The 15,389-nt window shown below is 45.1% G+C and overlaps 1 protein-coding gene across 27 annotated transcripts in view; it reads left to right on the top strand.

Annotated features, from left to right (window-relative positions):
* The first annotated feature begins 3,812 nt into the window (after nucleotides 1–3,812).
* Nucleotides 3,813–15,389, top strand: part of LOC102380798 (butyrophilin subfamily 2 member A2-like) — a 62,999-nt gene continuing 51,422 nt past the window's right edge. For 25 of the 27 annotated variants that reach the window (XR_003092350.1, XM_025195370.1, XM_025195371.1 and 22 more), the window contains exon 1: nucleotides 3,813–4,485. The gene's annotated coding sequence lies outside the window, so the exon portion shown is untranslated. Of the gene's footprint in view, nucleotides 4,486–5,172; nucleotides 5,247–12,425; nucleotides 12,520–15,389 lie in introns of all 27 variants that reach the window. The other 2 variants (XM_025195359.1, XM_025195360.1) reach the window with 2 other exon arrangements.

Genomic DNA, 15,389 nt, shown 5'->3' with positions numbered 1-15,389 from the left:
GAGCAGAGGCATGGGGCTGGATGCTGGGCTCCATCCCTGCTGCCCCCCTTCCCCCCCACCCCGTCATTCTTGATGGGCAATTTGCTAGTCATTTCATAAGAGGGGAAGGGAAATTTAGTAGCAAGAACTATATGGGCAATAGACGTTCCAGTAAGCACCAAGAAATCTTTGAAATGTATGGCCTCTAATGCCTAAACGCTCACACCATGTCCAATAATAAATTATTGAGGATTTATTTATTCTCAGCTGAAGCACTAGAACTTATTTCTTCACAATCATAATATTTTACACAACACTGAACACTCCCAATGTATTTGTTTGAAAGAGCTTTCATGGTTGATTCTGTGGTTCTTTTCAGGGCTGGGAAGAACTGCATCACCTGTGGAGGAAGGTAAAAGTATCAGCTTAAAGGAGAAGCATCTTTTTCTGCTTTGCTGAGTGTGGCAGTACATCAGTGTTAAGGGCAAAGCTCAGCCACTCTCTGCATTTTACAGCTCATTATGAGATAAGACAGCATTTCCCCTCACAGTCATGGGGCCAGGTGGGGGTCCATTTCCTCTTCCTGCCCCATCTCGGCCTGCCTGGGCACTGCCTCCCCCTGGGCTTTCTGAGCCCTCTCCACACCCCAATGTGACTGCACTGACAACTAAGCATCCCCACTACTACCACAGGCAAACCCCCCTCAGTCTTAGTCCAGCAGCAATCTCTAATGTCTGGAATGCATATCGTCCTCACTGCCTCTGAAAAGAGTGACAGGCACAAGAACCAGGGCTCATAGGAGAGAAACCAAACGGGATGAGGCCAGGGCTTGTGTAAGCCAAAGGCCCCCATGGTTGGGGGCCACAGCTAATGGGGTGAAAGCGAGGGTCCAACCAGCTTCCTGAGATGCCATCTGCAAGGCTTGGGCCATGGTGTAGAGGTGGTATGGAGCCACGGACACCCCCCTAATATTGGGGTAAAACAATGGGCAGCCTCCCACCTTATTTAACAACTTATCAATTTCCAACAAGGTGTGACAGGCGGGCGAGACAGGCGGGTGACGTGCCCAGAGGCAGGTGGGAAGCTAGCTGTGGCTAGCGGGGATGCCCACTTTGCCACACACTTGTTTCCTCGATCTTCACCTTTCCGCTGCCCTCGCCCATCAGGGACACAATGCGGCCCTGGCTCTGGGTGCGGGATACGACAGTGCAGCTCGCATTTCCCACTGCGCCACTGATGCAGCCTTGCACTGCACTAGAGAGGATCTCTTAGTTGGCTGCTCTAGCCTCAGTCTTGCTCATCTCTATGACCCTGGAGGACTCCTCCCTTCCTGTACACTTTCAGCCCTGCAGTCTCTATGAACCTGGAAGAGCAGGGTTGGGTCCTGCACTGTCAGACCATAGAGAGCAGGAAGGGATTCGGGTGGAAAGACCACTCTCTAAGCCTCCCTTTCCGAGCCTCTGTGACGCAGTGGGGCTCTAGGGCCTGGAGCATCAGAGACTGCTCAGCTGGGCCCCAGGGAGGGGCCAAAAACAAGGGAATGGAGGGACTGTCGGATGCTGTTGAACCAGGAGGCTCTTTCATTGCAGCTCATCCATTCAGAGTCCCGAAGTGAGGAGAAGTGCAAATTTTGTTCTTTTTCCCTCTCTGGTTGCTCAACAACCCTCCCCTGTGATTGGCTGCCCTCACATTTATGGTAATAAACAACCTTCGATAAATATAAAAGCATCTCCTGTTCAGTTCCCATTCTTTTCATTTAGATATTTAACTTTCTGAGTGTATGTGGTTCGGAGGTGCTGGCCAGACAGATTTCCTTCACTGGGAGAAATTCAGCATCACACTTGTGAGATTGTGCTGCTGTGACCAAATACAATTTTAAAAAGCAGCTAAATTTGTGTCTTCCAAGAGCCATTGATGTGTACGTGCTCATGATGTCAGTGTTCTTCTAAGTGAATACAATGACCCCTGCTGCAGTAATAGTAATGGGCAATGACTGGCCCAGGCTCAGTCAGGTTCTGAGGTGAGCAGTTTTACACTGATTCTTAACCCTAGAAGCCCAGTCATCTGAACCAGTGTTTTCAACAGGAGGGACAGTACCATGAGTCTTAGTTGAAATTTCTCCTTAAGTTATTTCTGATCAGTTTGTGACTTCTTTCTGGTCAAATGAAAGTAAAAGATAAAATACATGAAGTGTTTCTGGGCTCCCATGGATATTACAGGTTTCTTTCCATTTTAGTAAGTTGCAAATTAGCGGTGGCCAAACTATTTCAGTTTTCAAAAATATTGCAAAAACAGGGGCAAAATTACCATGAGAAGATTTTCGGGGTCTTCAGCCTCCTTCATCGTTGTGACACGTTGTGAAGACTGAAAATTCCTTCTCAGCAACTGTTAGAAATGGTTCCCCGTGGGGTCAGGTTAAAGAGTCACTGCCTGCACATCCCCCTAACGCAGGTAGCCCCTGCCCTGCTCCAGCTGGGGGAGGTGGGGAACGGCTTGATGAAGACTCAGCTCTGCTGGGGATGGTGGCCTAGAGCAGTGTTGCCCGGTGTGCAATAATTATCATCTTTGTACAATAATTTCAATTGTTGCACAATGTACCATCAATAATAGTAAAAGTGTTCAAAATGTACAATTATTCTTGAGGCAGCGAACTGCAACATGCAAAACCCAAATCACCCTCTGGGAGTCTTCACTGACTTTTGGGTTTGCTGTCAGTATTTTCTTATGATTGCTTGCCTCAAAATAAAGAACTGCTTCAGCTTTAATGACCCAGTTCTCCCTCGCTCACTGGCTGACAAACAAGCAATATAAAGTAAGTAAGAAGAAGACTTACTATTTTGCATATTTTTGTGTGTGACAGCTTTTAAGCAAATACAATAATTTTCTGAAATTAATGTTCAGCTTCCAGTACAATTCAAATGTAATAAAAGGCCTAGTCTGTCTGTCTGCATGTCTTGCACCAAATGACACCCCACAACAGAGCCATCAGCGTCCCAGGATCTTACAGCTGCACCTCCAGAAATGTAATATACCTCATCCAATGCACCAAATGCCCTGATGGAAGATATGTAGAAGAGACCAGACAACAACTGCGCACCAGAATGAATGCACACCGGAAATCCATCAAAGACAGAAACACCCAATTACCGGTGGGGGCACATTTCCCACAGGAGGACCACTCTCTCTCCAATCTCTCAGTCCTGATCCTCAAGGGAAACTTGCACAACACTTCCCAGAGACGAGCCTATGAGCTTCATTTCATCAACCTCCTGGATACTAGAGATCAGGGACTAAACACAGACATTGGATTTATGACACATTATAACCTACCTGGCAACCAACGCCCCAGCCCAGCTCAGCCCCTGGCTTCTTTACTTTTCATCCCATCCAGGAAGAGCACACACCGACTGCTGCAGCTTCCTTAGCCTGACGAAGGGTTGTTGAACCCGAAAGCTTGCTTAATAACTATTCTCCAACCATTTGGGTTGGTCTAATAAAAGATATCAAATTCACCCAAGGAACCTTGTCTGCCTATGTCTGTCTATAATGCTTTTGGGCAACTGTGCATGTGCCGCCCAGAGGGCGGACAGCGCTTGGCTGCACGGCCCAGGAGGCATGAATAAATGCACTCACGCTCTCTTTAATGTAATGGCATTTTTATCCACTTTTTCTGTAAGAAAACAAACAGGGGAGTGATGATATCCTGCCTGTCGTTGCTGATTGGCTGAGAGCGTCGAGGGACAGCCCTCTTATCCAATCAGCTGCAGAGAGAAGGGGTGACCCCCCCCCCTTCGCTGTGGGCCCCCTCCCAGTCCCTGCCCCCTCTGCCGCCCGTGAGTTAGAGCCAGCATTTTGTTTTCAGTAGATTTGTGGCGGGGACGGAGGTTAGCTGGCGGCCGTAAAGATTTCCTGAAAAACCCCAAATCTCAGGTTTTTCTATGGCAAACGGTTTCTAGGTGCCTGCTGACCAGCCGGTTTGCTCCAGCTCCAGCTGCGCTGCGTGTGCCCTGGCGTGCTGCACGCGGCGCACACGAGCTGCCCGTGCGCAGACGGCGGCTGCCGCCCAGCCTCCGCAGTGCCGATGAAGTCAGGTCAGGACGCCCTGGTTCCCTTGCCAGCTTTTGTTCTGCTCGTTACAAGGCACGAGCACAATGTCTAGTGTCCTGGGGATTCACTACTTGTAGCCCAGAAAGGAAGGCGGCTGTTTCTTGAAGCAGGCTCGTACGCTGAGAGTTGAAACTGCTCCAGGTTTGCTGTCTCCGCTGCTTTCGTTTTCTACCTGACACACACTGCGAGACGAAGGGACGCCCATCAGTCTGAGGGGGAAAGAAAAGAGTAGCCCTTTGCAACTGAGCTGGAAAGGCTGCGATCTGCTGCTTTGCAGCCACACTCAACTGAAATAGAGATTTATTGAAAAAATCAGTGACCCTGACAAAAACAGCGGAAGCCGTTTGAAGGGGCCGATGGGCGCTGAGGATTGAAAGCTTTCTCAGATGTTGCTACCAGGTGGGTGAACTTCAAATGAATTGGATTCAAAATACACTGCTGATCATTTCCATAGAAGTGTCCCATTATCGGTTGGTTCCCTTTGGTGCTTTGCTGTGTTTTAAACCACTGGACTTGATCGTACTCTCACCGGCATCGAAGGGAGATGGGTTGGTAATGATGACTTCCTGCTCCACATCCAGTTGCTGCAGGCAGAGTTGTGCTGTTTTCTTTTGAAAGTATCAAAGGGAAAAACTTTTGGTAAAAACAGTAGAAAAAGAAAACCGCACCTTGTGAAATCACTGGGGTGTGCTGGGAAAGAAGTGGCCAGGGAGCTGTGGGAGGGTAACTAGCAGTACTAGGAGGTATTATAAAATCTCAGACTTTGGTAAAATAAAAAGGAATTATTTTTCATAACATATTTTAAAGAAGCTGGATTTTAATTCACTTGACCTTTTTTTTGGATTTTCTTACAAAATAATTCTTAGGATTATCACATATGAAATCAAAATACATGTATATTTTTAATTTTTGGCATATTTCTCTCCACTCCTAAACCTCTTGTAAGCATGGATGGAAGAGGATTAAGTAATATATATATATATATAGAGAGAGAGAGAGAGAGAGATCCCTGTTCTGTTCTAGGGACTTAAACACAAACCATTTTTCCTGTTGTTTAGCTAAGATGGTATCCCGCTTCTTTCTCAGACTTGAAGAAAAGTGCTCAGTGCCCAAAACCTTATCCAGCGTCTCTTCCAACGATACAATCAGTCCAGTAAAAGGTATTGCATAAAACCCCTTGCCTTTCTTATAGAATTGCCTTCATTCTCTGTCAGCCAGGTGGTTAGCTGATTGATAAAGGGTTTAAAGTCTTTAGAATCTGAAGACTTTCTAAATTATGCATCTTTTATGCATACTTTATTCCTTGAGTAATCTGATCACAACCTAATACTTAGGGGTTTTTTTATAAATTTTTTGGTTCTGAATTAACTAACAGATCAAAATATTGAAAATATTGAAGTATGCTTTCAGTCAAAGCTAATCTATACCCAATACTAGTTTGTCATCCACGAATTACACATTCTAAAGAGAGAGACTCATCAGCTATGTGTATATACTAATTAATATGTAAAATAATATCCTGCATCAAGTCCAGAGCCCTCTGAAGAGCAGATTAGGATGGGATTATGGGGCAAAATACTTCTTAGGTGACCCAAGACTGCTTGTTGTTGCCATAAGGGGACAGTCCCAAAGACCCCTGAGTGTGGTGTCCTCCTGGTCTCGGGAGGCACCCGTAATTCATGCCAACTGTACTAAGTAAATGGGTTTGAATAAGGAATTGTTTTTTGGGCTTGGATTATGGCTGGAAATCCTTTCTCGGCCACCCCACACCATGCCTCTGTGCCACCAGAGGACTCTCCTGGACGTCTCTGACGAGAGCCTTGCCTGGCCTAAAGCACGGCTTGGCCGTGCCAGGGTGCTAACCAACAGCCCTCCAGCCACTGTACTAAATATATGGGTTTGAATAAGGAACTGGCTTTTGGGCTGGGATTACTGCTGTAAATCCTTTCTAGGCCACCTCATGTAATGCCTCATTGCCACCAAGGGACTCTCCCAGACATCCCTGATGAGAGTCTTACCCAGCCCAAAGCATGCCAGTTGAGGGCCCCCCCAGCCACTGTGCTAAGTATATGGGCTTGAATAAAGAAGTGGCTGTTGGGCTGGGATTACAGATTGAAATCATTTTTGGGCCACCCCACACTATGACTCTGTGGCACCGGGAAACTCTTCCGGTGATCTCTGACCAACTTTGCCAGGCCCAAAGTGCAGTTTGGCTGTGCCAGGCAGCTAGTTGACAGCCCCCCCAGGCTCATTGTACTAAGTAAATGATCTTGAATAAGGAACTGGCTTTTGGCCTGGGATTACAGCTGGAAATCCTTTCTAGGACACCCCACAGAGTGCCTCTCTGCCACTGGGGGACTCTCCCAGAGATCGCTGAGCAGTTAGGCCTACAGTGAAGTTTGTGCGTGCCAGGCTGTCAACTGACTCCCCAGCCCCATGTGCTAGTTACATTACTTCCAATAAGGATCTGGTTTTAGACTGGGATCATGAGGCAAAACCCTTTAGAAAACATCCCAAAACACATCCCCACCACCAAGGGAGCCTCTTAAAGAAATCTGGGCAGGTCCGTGCTTGACCCAAGGGTTGGTTTTTGAGTGTGAGCCTGCCACTTGACACCCAATCTGTAAGACTTGTATGCTGCTGTTCTGCCAGGCACTGGAGAGCAGGAGGAGTGACTGCATGCATATAGAGAGACTTTTCACCAGCTTTTCAAATTTACCTGATAGATTTTTGGTGCGCACTCATTCTGGTGCGCAGTTGTTGCTTGGTGTCTTCTACATATTTTCCATCAGGGCACTTGGTGTCCTGATGGAGATATGTATTATATTGTGAAGATATCTCCATATTGGAGATATTGTTGGCAGATTTTGCATGTCTTGTCATGTCATGGTCTGGATCCATTCGGTGTGTTTTGGGCTGTAGGACGTTGGCTTCTGATGATGAGGTTAGCGAGGTTCAGGTGCTATTAAAGACCAGAACAGAACACCACCTGTCTCCAATCTCTTAGGCCTGATCCTCAAAGGGAATTTAAAAACTACTTTTCACACATGACTGTACTGGACCACAAGGGATCAAGCTGTTTTCTTATGTCCTCCTTCAGCTGCCTCACCAGTGCCTGCACATCTGGTGACAGTGGCTTACCCCAGGCAGGACCATTGATCCCCTGGAAGCTCTCCATTTGGTTCTGAAGTTCCCTCACTATGGGGATCACCTAGCTAAGGAGGACATCACCAGCGCTTAGGGTCTCAGTGGCATCGAGGAAGGGCTAGAGGACCACCAGGAGCTGAGAGATGGTATCCCACTCAGCTCTGTTAAGGGGGCTGCTGATCCCAATCTCCCCGACCAAGGCCATCTCATGGATGGCCTTGTGTTACTCCACCAGCCTTTCGAGCATCAGGTATGTGGAGTTCCACCGAATCTCCACAACCTGCGTGATTTTGTGCTGCGGGATGTTCAGCTCTGCCTGTTTGTCCTGCAGCATCTTGCTCCCCTTGATGCTTCGGTGGAAGTAGCCTGCCAACTTCCTGCATTTGGAAATGAGCTTGCTGGTGGTTCTGGCTGGTGCCATCACCGGCAGCCCTGTCCCCCTCCAAGGCATCCCTGACAATCAGGTGGAACTTGTGCGCCACACAGCAGATGCCAACGAAGTTGGCATCACAGACTGTCTTGGCCATATCGGCCCCATTGTGGGTGACCATGAACCCGCAGGTAAGCTCACCCTGCCCAATGAGCCACGCCTACACCAAGTAACTGACCCCAAGGCAGAAAGCAGCCCAGTTTAAACAGTGCTGCTTGTTATGCTGTTTTGCCATCCCTCCCCCAGAGCACTGGGATTGGAAGCGACCTCAGGGAAGGATGACAGTCACTGGCCAGCTACACAGTCAATATCAGAGCAGTCCTTCTCCTGTTCTTCTCCCTCCTTCTCCTTACTTTCTGTTTCCCTGCAAGCAAGCCTAGCTTCAGCTTTGAGACTTGAAACATTTTGAAAGTTTCAAAATGCCCTCCTTTGTTTTAAGGCTGTTTTGAAGCCTTTTGTTTTGTTTCGGTTTCACTGTTTCGAGTTCCAAATAAGTTGAAACAGTGTTGAAACGAAACAGCTGGATAATTTTGCACAGCCCTAGTTAACAGTTGCAGGTAGTGCCATCTATCATAGGTACGGTAGGAGGCAAACCCGACCTGCCCTGTATTAGCATCAGCACAGTGCTCTTAATTCCCTGAGAGTGAGGCTTTGGTATGTATTCATGTGTATCCTTGCTGATAGCTTTAATGTTTCTAAGACATTTATACAACAACATCATTACTTGACACTTCCCTTCCTAGGAGCTTTGGAGAACTGTTCTTCAGTCGCTGGTGTACCTCCACATCCTTCCTTTTTTTAATTGTAAAAGTCCATCATAGTAACACAAGCTCTCAGTATCACCAAGTTTGTGGAAACATACAAAATGCTCACCAATATTGTACATTACCCCAACTACTTCGTACCTGCAATGACAAACCTTTGTTTTAGTGAACTCTCATAAATTTGGACATCCAATATTTTCTGTTGAACTAATTGGGACTGGTGACATGCTTTAACTAGCAACATACTCTTTACTTAAATATAGAAGACCTAAATACAAAATACAAGAAAGGGATTTTGGGGGAAAGGGGACAGGGTACTACCGTCTCTGAAAAGCCAGCAAATAGCATTTGAGAATGCGTGTTTTGATCATTTGATATATAGAGATGCATATAGTTTTATTTCTATTTACTTAATATCATCATGGCTACAACATAATCTTACACTACCAACTTATTTAATGTCACACATAGACATCTCTGGCGGAACGAGCTAAGGATCAATTTTTTTAGCTCTTCTGTGAGCCAGATTCACTGCAATTGTTATGAGTAAGATACGTGGTTTTTCATTAATGAACTGATGTTTACTCAATTTCCATCTTCCATTGCACTTATTACTTTTGACCCTGAAATTTTAAAATAGGTAAAGTATTTGCTAGAAAACCTGATAATACTAATTTATGCAACACTTACCTGTGACCCATTGTGACATCTCTATTTGAGCAATTCTGCTGGCTTTTAGTATAAGAACCTATGTCTTTGGAAGGAAGTAATATTTATTAAGTACCTGTTGATAATTCTTGCTTAAGTTGGTGCTGTGAGGCAGGGGTTTAAATTAAGAGTACAGCTGCACCAGTAAAATCTTTTCGCGCGTTTGTGTGTTTCAAGGCTGGAAGGCATTACTACGTCATCTTTTCTGAACTCTTCTATAACAGTATTTCATTTCCAAAAATGAATGTAGGGTTTTGCATAACGATAGGCACAACATTGTTGACCGTTTGGCACTTCAGAAAACAGCAGGGGAAAAAGGGGGACTGATAAATCACATTTATTCCATAAATCAGATATACAGGCTATAGACACGCTGTAACTGATCAGTACACCAGGCAAAGAGTGAAGACACTAATTTTTAGTTTCAGCTATAATCGTGTCCTGCCGCGTCTTCGCCTGATTTGTATTACACCTCAGAATAGTAACATTCTGATTCTGTTTGCACTTGTACAGAAGGAAAACATGCTGTGGGGAGTAACAAAAACTAGCATAAGCTTGTTGCTCAGGTGAGGGTTATAGGGAAACCATGGAAGAAAAAGGTATATTTAGTTTTAGGGTTACAATAAAGAAACACAAGAAAACCTTGTGGATGCATGGAGCTTGACCTATTGAAGTATGATATGTCTAATCCGCTAGTACTGTAGTATACACAAAGAAAGTTACTTTAATGTGTGGAAGATTGTAAAGGAGCACCTAAGGTTTCTGATTAAAACTGATTTCAAATGGGAAATGTTTAAAAAATCATTGTCCCATTTATAAGACATGTTTAACACATGTAAAAGAATTTCTGTTTTAGTAGATGATGATGCATTACATGGGTAGGCAAAACATTTTACCCTGTGGAAAGTTTAATTAACAGTACTAGTGCATAGATGCCCTGACGTGCACACACAGATGCATGTACACAGACTCAGATGCACACACATTCACAGATGCACACACAGGCACCTGCTTCTGTGCGCATGTCTGTGTGTACATGCATGAGTGTGTATGCGTGTGTCTATGTTCATGGCAGGGGAGAGTGTGTTTGTGTCTGTGTATCCATGTGCAGATAGTGAGCGAGTAGAGTGCGCACCCATCTGTGTGCGTGTGTGTGTATCTGTATTCATGGCACGGAGAGTGTGTTTGTGTGTGACCATGTACAGAGTGAGTGAATACAGTGCGTGCCCATCTGCCTAGGTGCGTGTGTGTGTGTGTGTGCATGCATGTGTGAGTGCGTGAGTGTGGATGCATGTGTCTGTTCATGGCAGGGAGAGAGTGTTTGTGTCTGTGTCCATGTGCAGACAGTGAGTGAGAGTAGTGTGCACCCATCTGTGTGCAAGCCTGCGTGTGTGTGCCTGTGTGTGTGTGTATGTTTGGCCATATTGGGATGGGGGAGCAGGGCGAAGAGGCGGACATGTGCCCTCCCACGCCCAGCCCAGCAGGGTCCCCCTAGCCTGCCCTACCAGCACCAGGAGGAGAAAGGGCCCTGCCCCAGCAGCCCAGGTCCTGTGGGGGGAGGGGGCTTCCAATTTTGTGTTTGTCCAGGGCCCCAGGACAAATTAATCTGTCGCTGGGTGCTGGCCCAGACGTGGAGCAGCAGGTTGGGGAGGGGGCGCATGGGGCCAGATGAGGACTGAGGTGGGGCAGGTTGCATGGGGCCAGTTGTGGAGCAGCAGCAGTGCGGGATAGTGGGTGGCAGTGGCAGCCGTCGTGTGCAAGTTCCCGCCCCCCCGTGGGAGGCGGCGGTGGAGGAGGTGTTGGGTGGTGGCGCTTTGTCCCCGCCCCCCCATCATTCTTGACAGGCAGTTGGCTAGTAGATTCATAAAACAGGTTTAATGATCCCAATTGCTAAAGAGACACCTATAAATATTAACTGAAAAGCATGTGTTAATTATTATGTTCTCCTTTAGATCTTAATTCTTCTATTTTCCCCTAAATGAGTTGTACAACCAACCCTTCAAACATTATCCTTAAGTTCAATAGGAAGATGCGTACCTACTGTGCAAATATAACTGCTGGTTTCAATGTCCTATTCTTTTTTGGAAATTGAGTGCCTCTATGCATGCATTTAAGCACCACTACATTGAATATGTATTAAGCTAGTGCGTGTTAAGTGATTTTTGGGAGGTGTCTACACGTGCAGAGACTTGGCATTGAAGTTAGTGCATTTGGCACTAAAGTTAGTACCACGTCCCTGTGGCACGTGGCTGGGCACTAAAATTAGTGCCAGGTCATATCTACATGTGCGTTAATATGCTTTAAGTAATCATTACTAAATTTGATACTTGCATTTGCAGGTATCAAATGTAGGTGTGATTAGCCCAATGTCTCCATTTTTAATGTGCATTAAGGGCATGCACATGTGCACCTTTAATGCGTATTAAATTAGGCTAATGCGCTTGAATGCATCTCATGTAGACACGCCCCCTAAATAGGCGCATACGGTGTGCTGCACTGTGCTATAGAGATCGGAGAGTGAAGATGTCACCATATCTTCCTTACTTCCATAGCAATTCCATATGCTCCTTCCTGTAAATTTTTTAAAATTGCCAACCACTGCCATTTCCATTCATCCCAGTTGTTGCTGCTAACTGCCTCATTCTCTCTGAGAAGACATTGAAATACTACACTTCTTCCTTGGAGAAGTTCAAATTCAGTTTTAATTGCTTCATATTTTTTAAATTATCAAATGAATGATATATGAAAGGTTGTTAATGGTGCAAGGGTTGGTGAATTTCACCTTTCTGTTCTTGATTTTGATGCCACCACGACAAGGAGGACAGGGCAACCATTGTGTTTCTTTTCATGTTCTGGAGAAGCCTGAGAACACTTAGCTTGCTTCTTTGGTGTGGAATAGAGGGGTTTATTCCATGTAAGCAACACTGTTCATTACTTTCCTCTTAGAGTTCTCCTTTATATTTCTGTCAGGTAAGATGCCTAATGTTATTGAATGCATCTTACCTTGAACTGTCTTTTATAACTTCTGCAAACTCAGAAGCTCTGTGATGGAGTTTGTCATTCAGAACCTGCTTTTTGACAATTCTGAACCAATTCTCAACAATTGCATTGCTGTTTGTGGACATTTTACTGTTTGTAACGAAAATGCCACTCCGTAATGGGAAAGTTGGCATATACTTGACCAGGAGTTTTTGCAATTCAATGGAATAATAACTGTTCAGAGAACAAGTCTTATTCTCCTGATCATTTTTTTTTTTTTTTTTTTTCCCCAAACTGCATGATGGAATCAGTTGAACAAAAGGAGATTTTTTGCAGATTGGTTCCTGTTTCTGATCAATCCCAGTTTTCTGATCAAAGGATAGAATGGTTTGAGAGATCTGCCGGGTCTGTATACCTTTCTTTACCTCTTTATTGTTTCCCTGCATTGTGTGTCAAGATGTGTGATACACTGCAAATTATGCTGAGCTTCTTAATTACTTTTCTGCACTCAGATATTATTTTTGCATTTTTGCAGTAGGACAAAAGAATACAAAAAAATCCTTGACATCCATAGAAACAGCAACTTTAGATACATGTCCATAAACTGTTTTGATCGTATGTATGGCGGACACGTGCAAAATTGTAAAAACGGCTTTCTGTTTCCCAGTATATACTACACAACAGGCATTCAGGTAATGTATGGCAGTCATATGGTTGAAAACCTGAATAGCTGCATGTATTAAAGCTGAAGTCACATTCTACTTTTTGTGGTCCAAACCAATGACCAGTTACTATCAGAGTATCTCGAGAAATCAAAGTCAGCCAGTATGATATGGTTGGAGTACTTTGGTCAGCTGTTAGCACCTCTGCTACTGGTAGGATGTTTGTTGAATTGGATGGACACTTCTCACATAACACATAATACAAGATTCAATGTTTACATGATGGAAGGCTCCTAACAACAGACCCTGTAGCATCAAGATACAAGCTTATACAGCTTTGCTTTCTGAAGATCAAAAAGTAGGCGCAGCTGGACATCCATGTACGTATGCAGTGTGAAAAACGATATAGCAATGTAGGTACGTGCAGTTTTCTGCATCTTGTTTTCTCTGCATAGTGAGGCAATCAAGATATATATTAGGCTCAGTTCTTCCCTCAAGGTTACTCTCACTAGCTATTTTTTGCCAAACAGTGCTGGTTTACCTTTAGTTTTTACCTTAATTCTTTTCTTTCTTGCTAGCATGTCCACCTTTTGTGCAATTCACCAATTTTGTGTTTTGATTTCTCCTTTCACTTGAATTTCAATTTTCACACGTTGATCATGATTTCTTTGTCTTTGATCTTCATAAATAATGAAATACACCCTTCAAATTTGCATTTTGCTTTTCCATAGTAAAAAGGAGCATTGTTCTTTCTAGATTCATGGGCCTTAACACAATTATGTATAAAGACAAAAACACAGAACTGAATGTAATCTTTAATAAATTTTTTGGACCAAAATGCATGACCATCCATTAGTCAAGCTCAGTAGTGTCACTTTGGATGAGGGATATATTTATTTCCATTCATCCATACACAAAATAACATTGAATTTTGATGGACATGGAGCAGTACATCTACCTTCCATGTGGAAGGGAAGTTCTGTATTGTTGTGGTAACAATGCCCGCTGAATCACAGCTGTTTCTTTCAGTGTCAGTGCTGACTGACAACTGCTTATCAATCTCTTGTAAAATTTCTACTCCTAGGGCATGTCTACAAATGCATTTATTGTAGTTTTTTTGGCCCATGTCTACACATGCAGTCATTAAAGTGCAGTAACACTGCATGTGGACTGACTTGGGCTAAAGTTAGTCACAAATCAGTGCACACACACACACTGTTACTACTCAGTAAGATGTCTACACATGCATTACTGCTCAGGCATGATACTGACATGATGCAGGTATCAAAATTATGCTTAAGGCAGTGTAAATTGCTATAGTTACCACACAGTATGGGCGTTCATGAGTAGATGCGTGCCTGTACTGAGCAGTAGAGCTGTGCGAAACGGCAGCATTCTGTTTTGGTGAAACAGCATTCCTTTTCGAATTTTGTTTCGATTCAAAATAGCTGTGCTGTGCTGTGCTGTGCTGTTCTGCTCTGCTCTGCTCTGTCAAAACAGGGTGGAAACGGTGAAACTGTTTCGGCATTTTGCCCATAGGGTATAATGGGGAAGGCTGAAACAGCCTATAACTTTGTCATTTCTGGCCTGATTTTGATGAAACTTGCAGGAATTGTAGCTCGTTCTGAGGGCATGAAGTCTGCTAAGTTTCAAGGAGATAGGTGCAGGGGGTTCAGATAAACTGCACCCCAAATTCTTGAAAGTAAAACTCATGTCATGTGTATGTGTTAAGCCACAGCAAGGTAAAAACTGCAGGCATAGCCCCTGCTGAGGCCACAAAGCCTGCCAAGTTTCAAGGAGATAGGTGCAGGGGTTTGGGGGAAACTGTACCTCAAGTCGTAGATGAGCAAAACTCGTGACATGCATGACGCTGTATGTGTTAAGGCGTAGCAGGGTGAAAACTGCAGGCCTGCTAGCCCCTGCTGAGGCCATGAAGCCTGCAAGCTGTCAAGGAGACCAGTGCAGGGGGTTCTGGGTTCTGGGGCTTGCACCTCTGGCTGCTGACAGGCAAAACTCGTGACGTGTGCTTGTGCAACTGCCTGTATCTATCTTGGGGCAGAGCGTGGTGAAAACTGCAGGCCTGGTAGGCCCTGCTGCAGGCACAGTGTTGGCTACAAAGGACCAAATTGCAGGATCATCATAAAATTCTAGTTTTATTAGATGGATACAAAAGTCAGATCATAAACCCTGGGGCTGATCCCCTCTAACATACACACATTCATGCACACACACACACTCACAGTAGCTAGCTATGAATACTAAGCACCAGTGTCAAGATATACCTATCCCCAAGTGCTGGAGTCCACCATTGGTGGCCAGTCAAGGCTTCTTTCAGCGCAATGTTGCTTCAGAAGGGGGTTGCCAGCTGATCTTTCTAGCTGGACAGGCACAGTGCTGGTCAGGTCAAAGAGGGTGCCATTGAGGGTCATTCTTTGCTGCCCTTTATCCCTCTCTGGCAGACTCTGGTGACTCCCCAGTTCTCGGGCTTACCCAATCCAGGGGTCATTGACTTCGTGGGATGTCACCCTTGGTGGCTTCTGAACCAGAGGGAGCGGGGTTGGATCTGAACCAGGGGGGAAGGAGGGCCAGGCCAGACCAGACCTGAAGCAGAGC

Source organism: Alligator sinensis, unplaced genomic scaffold (assembly GCF_000455745.1).
Source record: "Alligator sinensis unplaced genomic scaffold, ASM45574v1 scaffold1138_1, whole genome shotgun sequence".
Classification (NCBI taxonomy): Eukaryota; Metazoa; Chordata; order Crocodylia; family Alligatoridae; genus Alligator; species Alligator sinensis.
The sequence above is the reverse complement of the archived record's forward strand: the minus strand, read 5'-3'. Positions and strand labels throughout refer to the sequence as shown.